The sequence below is a fragment of the Halictus rubicundus genome, unplaced genomic scaffold (assembly GCF_050948215.1).
Source record: "Halictus rubicundus isolate RS-2024b unplaced genomic scaffold, iyHalRubi1_principal scaffold0135, whole genome shotgun sequence".
NCBI lineage: Eukaryota > Metazoa > Arthropoda > Insecta > Hymenoptera > Halictidae > Halictus > Halictus rubicundus.
Window position 1 is genome coordinate 39,761 of NW_027488676.1, and position 7,952 is coordinate 47,712.

Consider the following 7,952-nt stretch of genomic DNA (forward strand, 5'->3'; position numbering starts at 1 on the left):
TCGTATCCTCTATCCTATCCTCTATCCTATCCTATCCTCTATCCTATCCTATTCTCTATCCTATCCTATCCTCTATCCTAGCCTATCATATCCTCTATCCTATCATATCCTCTATCCTATCCAATCCCCTATCCTATCGTCTATCATATCCTATCCTCTATAATATCGTATCCTCCATCCTATAATATCATAAATCCTATCCTATCCTCTATCGTATCGTATCCTCTATCCTATCCTATCCTATCCTCTATCCTATCCTATCCTCTATCCTGTCCTATCCTCTATCCTATCCTATTCTCTATATTATCTTATCCTCTATACTATCCTGTACTCTATTCTATCCTATCCTCTATCTTATCCTATCCTCTACCCTATCCTATCCTCTATCTTATCCTATCCTCTACCCTATCCTATCCTCTATCCTATACTATCCTCTATAATATCGTATCCTCCATCCTATAATATCATATATCCTATCCTATCCTCTATCCTATCCTATCCTCTATCCTATCCTATCCTCTATCCTATCCAATCCTCTATCCTATCCAATCCTCTATCCTATCCTCTATCCTATCATATCCTCTATCCTATCCAATCCCCTATCGTATCGTCTATCATATCCTATCCTCTATAATATCGTATCCTCCATCCTATAATATAATAAATCCTATCCTATCCTCTATCGTATCCTCTATCCTATCCAATCCTCTATCCTATCCTCTATCCTATCCTATCATGTATCCTATCCTATCCTCAATCCTATCCTATCCTCTATCCTATCATATCCTCTATCCTATCCTATTCCTTATCCTATCCTATCCTCTATCGTATCGTATCCTCTATCGTATCGTATCCTCTATCCTATCCTATCCTCTATCCTATCCTATTCTCTATCCTATCATATCCTCTATCCTATCCAATCCCCTATCCTATCGTCTATCATATCCTATCCTCTATAATATCGTATCCTCCATCCTATAATATCATAAATCCTACCCTATCCTCTATCTTATAATATCCTCTATCCTATCCTATCGTCTATCCTATCCTATCCTCTATAATATCGTATCCTCCATCCTATAATAAGATATATCCTATCCTATCCTCTATCGTATCGTATCCTCTATCCTATCCAATTCTCTATCCTACCCTCTATCCTAGCCTATCCTCTATCGTATGGTATCCTCCATCCTATCCAATCCTCTATCCTATCCAATCCTCTATCCTATCCTATCATGTATCTTATCCTATTCCTTATCCTATCCTATCCTCTATCGTATCGTATCCTCTATCCTATCCTCTATCCTATCCTATCCTCTATCCTATCCTATTCTCTAGCCTATCCTATCCTCAATCCTATGCTATCCTCAATCCTATCCTATCCTCTATCCTATCATATCCTATATCCTATCCAATCTCCTATCCTATCGTCTATCCTATCCTATCCTCTATAATATCGTATCCTCCATCCTATAATATCATATATCCTATCCTATCCCCTATCCTATCCTATCCTCTATCCAATCCTCTATCCTATCCAATCCTCTATCCTATACTCAATCCTATCCAATCCTCTATCCTACCCTCTATCCTAGCCTATCCTCTATCGTATGGTATCCTCCATCCTATCCAATCCTCTATCCTATCCAATCCTCTATCCTATCCTATCATGTATCTTATCCTATTCCTTATCCAATCCTATCCTCTATCGTATCGTATCCTCTATCCTATCCTCTATCCTATCCTATCCTCTATCCTATCCTATTCTCTAGCCTATCCTATCCTCAATCCTATGCTATCCTCAATCCTATCCTATCCTCTATCCTATCATATCCTATATCCTCTCCAATCTCCTATCCTATCGTCTATCCTATCCTATCCTCTATAATATCGTATCCTCCATCCTATAATATCATATATCCTATCCTATCCCCTATCCTATCCTATCCTCTATCCAATCCTCTATCCTATCCAATCCTCTATCCTATACTCAATCCTATCCAATCCTCTATCCTACCCTCTATCCTATCCTATCCTCTATCGTATCGTATCCTCTATCCTATCCTCTATACTATCCTATCCTCTATCCTATCCTATTCTCTATCGTATCGTATCCTCTATCCTATCTTCTATCCTATCCTATCCTCTATCCTATCCTATTCTCTATCCTATCCTATCCTCTATCCTATCCTATCCTATCCTCTGTCCTATCCTATCCTCTATCCTATCCTATCCTCTGTCCTATCTTATCCTCTATACTATCCTATCCTCTATCTTATCCTATCCTCTACCCTATCCTATCCTCTATCCTATACTATCCTCTATAATATCGTATCCTCCATCCTATAATATTATATATCCTATCCTATCCTCTATCCTATCCTATCCTCTATCGTATCGTATCCTCTACCCTACCCTCTATCCTAGCCTATCCTCTATCGTATGGTATCCTCTATCCTATCCAATCCTCTATCCTATCATCTATCCTATCCTATCCTCAATCCTATCCTATCCTCTACCGTATCTTATCCTCCATCCTATCCTATCCTCTATCCTATCCTATCCTATTCACTACCCCATAATATCCTCAATCCTATCCAATCCTCTATCCTATCCTCTATCTTATGCTATCCTCTACCCTATCCTATCCTCCACCCTATCCTATCCTCTATAATATCGTATCCTCCATCCTATAATATCATATATCCTATCCTATCCTCTATCCTATCCTATCCTCTATCGTATCCTATCCTATCCTTTCCTCTATCCCATAATATCCTCAATCCTATCCAATCCTCTATCCTATGCTCTATCCTATCCAATCCTCTATCCTATCCAATCCTCTATCCTATCCTCTATCCTATCCTATCCTCTATCCTATCCTATTCTCTATCCTATCCTATCCTCTATCCTAGCCTATCATATCCTCTATCCTATCCTCTATCCTATCCTATCCTCAATCCTATCCTATCCTCTATCCTAGCCTATCATATCCTCTATCCTATCCTATCCTCTGTCCTTTCCCATCCTCTATCCTATCCTATCCTCTATCGTATCGTATCCTCTATCCTATCCAATCCTCTATCCTATCATCTATCCTATCCTATCCTCTATCGTATCGTATCCTCTATCCTATCCTATCCTCTATCCTATCCTATCCTCTATCCTGTCCTATCCTCTATCCTATCCTATTCTCTATATTATCTTATCCTCTATACTATACTGTACTCTATTCTATCCTATCCTCTATCTTATCCTATCCTCTTCCCTATCCTATCCTCTATCTTATCCTATCCTCTACCCTATCCTATCCTCTATCCTATACTATCCTCTATAATATCGTATCCTCCATCCTATAATATCATATATCCTATCCTATCCTCTATCCTATCCTATCCTCTATCCTATCCTATCCTCTATCCTATCCTATCCTCTATCCTATCCTATCCTCTATCCTATCCTATCCTCTGTCCTATCCTATTCTCTATCCTATCCTATCCTCTATCCTAGCCTATCATATCCTCTATCCTATCATATCCTCTATCCTATCCAATCCCCTATCCTATCGTCTATCATATCCTATCCTCTATAATATCGTATCCTCCATCCTATAATATCATAAATCCTATCCTATCCTCTATCGTATCGTATCCTCTATCCTATCCTATCCTATCATCTATCCTATCCTATCCTCTATCCTGTCCTATCCTCTATCCTATCCTATTCTCTATATTATCTTATCCTCTATACTATCCTGTACTCTATTCTATCCTATCCTCTATCTTATCCTATCCTCTACCCTATCCTATCCTCTATCTTATCCTATCCTCTGCCCTATCCTATCCTCTATCCTATACTATCCTCTATAATATCGTATCCTCCATCCTATAATATCATATATCCTATCCTATCCTCTATCCTATCCTATCCTCTATCCTATCCTATCCTCTATCCTATCCAATCCTCTATCTTATCCAATCCTCTATCCTATCCTCTATCCTATCATATCATGTATCGTATAATATCCTCAATCCTATCATATCCTCTATCCTATCCTATTCCTTATCCTATCCTATCCTCAATCCTATCATATCCTCTATCCTATCCTATCCTCTATCCTATCCTATCTGCTATCCTATCCTATCCTCTGTCCTATCCTATCCTCTATCCTATCCTATCCTCTATCCTATCATATCCTCTATCCTATCCAATCCCCTATCGTATCGTCTATCATATCCTATCCTCTATAATATCGTATCCTCCATCCTATAATATCATAAATCCTATCCTATCCTCTATCGTATCCTCTATCCTATCCAATCCTCTATCCTATCCTCTATCCTATCCTATCATGTATCCTATCCTATCCTCAATCCTATCCTATCCTCTATCCTATCATATCCTCTATCCTATCCTATTCCTTATCCTATCCTATCCTCTATCGTATCGTATCCTCTATCCTATCCTCTATCCTATCCTATCCTCTATCCTATCCTATTCTCTATCCTATCCTATCCTCTATCCTAGCCTATCATATCCTCTATCCTATCCTATCATCTATCCTATCCTATCCTCTATCCTATCCGATCCTCAATCCTATCATATCCTCTATCCTATCCTATCCTCAATCCTATCCTATCTTCTATCGTATCCTATCCTCTGTCCTATCCTATCCTCTATCCTATCCTATCCTCTATCCTATCATATCCTCTATCCTATCCAATCCCCTATCCTATCGTCTATCATATCCTATCCTCTATAATATCGTATCCTCCATCCTATAATATCATAAATCCTATCCTATCCTCTATCGTATCGTATCCTCTATCCTATCCTATCCTCTATCCTATCCTATCCTCTATCCTGTCCTATCCTCTATCCTATCCTATTCTCTATATTATCTTATCCTCTATACTATCCTGTACACTATCCTGTCATATCCTCTATCTTATACTATCCTCTACCCTATCCTATCCACTATCTTATAATATCCTCTATCCTATCCTATCGTCTATCCTATCCTATCCTCTATAATATCGTATCCTCCATCCTATAATAAGATATATCCTATCCTATCCTCTATCGTATCGTATCCTCTATCCTATCCAATTCTCTATCCTACCCTCTATCCTAGCCTATCCTCTATCGTATGGTATCCTCCATCCTATCCAATCCTCTATCCTATCCAATCCTCTATCCTATCATCTATCCTGTCCTATCCTCTATCCCATATTATCCTCCATCCTATCCTCTATCCTACCCAACCCTCTATCCTATCCTCTATCAATCCAACCCTCTGTCCTATCCTCTATCCTATAATATCCTCTATCCTATCCTGTATCCTATCCTATCCTCCATCGTATCGTATCCTCTATTATATCCTCTATCCTATCCTATCCTCTATCCTAGCCTATCATATCCTCTATCCTATCCTATCATCTATCCTATCCTATCCTCTATCCTATCCGATCCTCAATCCTATCATATCCTCTATCCTATCCTATCCTCTATCCTATCCTATCTTCTATCGTATCCTATCCTCTGTCCTATCCTATCCTCTATCCTATCCTATCCTCTATCCTATCATATCCTCTATCCTATCCAATCCCCTATCCTATCGTCTATCATATCCTATCCTCTATAATATCGTATCCTCCATCCTATAATATCATAAATCCTATCCTATCCTCTATCGTATCGTATCCTCTATCCTATCCTATCCTCTATCCTATCCTATCCTCTATCCTGTCCTATCCTCTATCCTATCCTATTCTCTATATTATCTTATCCTCTATACTATCCTGTACACTATCCTGTCATATCTTCTATCTTATACTATCCTCTACCCTATCCTATCCACTATCTTATAATATCCTCTATCCTATCCTATCGTCTATCCTATCCTATCCTCTATAATATCGTATCCTCCATCCTATAATAAGATATATCCTATCCTATCCTCTATCGTATCGTATCCTCTATCCTATCCAATTCTCTATCCTACCCTCTATCCTAGCCTATCCTCTATCGTATCGTATCCTCTATCCTATCCTATCCTCTATCCTATCCTATCCTCTATCCTGTCCTATCCTCTATCCTATCCTATTCTCTATATTATCTTATCCTCTATACTATCCTGTACACTATCCTGTCATATCCTCTATCTTATACTATCCTCTACCCTATCCTATCCACTATCTTATAATATCCTCTATCCTATCCTATCGTCTATCCTATCCTATCCTCTATAATATCGTATCCTCCATCCTATAATAAGATATATCCTATCCTATCCTCTATCGTATCGTATCCTCTATCCTATCCAATTCTCTATCCTACCCTCTATCCTAGCCTATCCTCTATCGTATGGTATCCTCCATCCTATCCAATCCTCTATCCTATCCAATCCTCTATCCTATCATCTATCCTGTCCTATCCTCTATCCCATATTATCCTCCATCCTATCCTCTATCCTACCCAACCCTCTATCCTATCCTCTATCAATCCAACCCTCTGTCCTATCCTCTATCCTATAATATCCTCTATCCTATCCTGTATCCTATCCTATCCTCCATCGTATCGTATCCTCTATTATATCCTCTATCCTATCCTATCCTCTATCCTAGCCTATCATATCCTCTATCCTATCCTATCATCTATCCTATCCTATCCTCTATCCTACCCGATCCTCAATCCTATCATATCCTCTATCCTATCCTATCCTCTATCCTATCCTATCTTCTATCGTATCCTATCCTCTGTCCTATCCTATCCTCTATCCTATCCTATCCTCTATCCTATCCTATCCTCTATCGTATCGTATCCTCTATCCTATCCTATCCTCTATCCTATCCTATCCTCTATCCTGTCCTATCCTCTATCCTATCCTATTCTCTATATTATCTTATCCTCTATACTATCCTGTACACTATCCTGTCATATCTTCTATCTTATACTATCCTCTACCCTATCCTATCCACTATCTTATAATATCCTCTATCCTATCCTATCGTCTATCCTATCCTATCCTCTATAATATCGTATCCTCCATCCTATAATAAGATATATCCTATCCTATCCTCTATCGTATCGTATCCTCTATTATATCCTCTATCCTATCCTATACTCTATCCTATCCTATCCTCTATCCTATCCTATCCTCTATCCTATCCTATCCTCTATCCTATCCTATCCTCTATCCTATCCTATCCTCTATCCTATCCTATCCTCTATCCTATCCTATCCTCTATCCTATCCTATCCTATCCTATCCTCTATCCCATAATGTCCTCAATACTATACAATCCTCTATCCTATCCTCTATCCTATCCAATCCTCTATCCTATTAAATCCTCTATCCTATCCTCTATCCTATCCAATCCTCTATCCTACCCTCTATCCTATCCTATCCTCTATCGTATCGTATCCTCTATCCTATCCAATCCTCTAACCTATCATCTATCCTATCCTATCCTCTATCCTATCCTATCCTATCCTCTATCGTATCGTATCCTCTATCATATCCAATTCTCTATCCTATCCTATCCTCTATCCTGTCCTATCCTCTATCCTATCCTATTCTCTATATTATCTTATCCTCTATACTATCCTGTACACTATCCTGTCATATCTTCTATCTTATACTATCCTCTACCCTATCCTATCCACTATCTTATAATATCCTCTATCCTATCCTATCGTCTATCCTATCCTATCCTCTATAATATCGTATCCTCCATCCTATAATAAGATATATCCTATCCTATCCTCTATCGTATCGTATCCTCTATTATATCCTCTATCCTATCCTATACTCTATCCTATCCTATCCTCTATCCTATCCTATCCTCTATCCTATCCTATCCTCTATCCTATCCTATCCTCTATCCTATCCTATCCTCTATCCTATCCTATCCTCTATCCTATCCTATCCTCTATCCTATCCTATCCTAT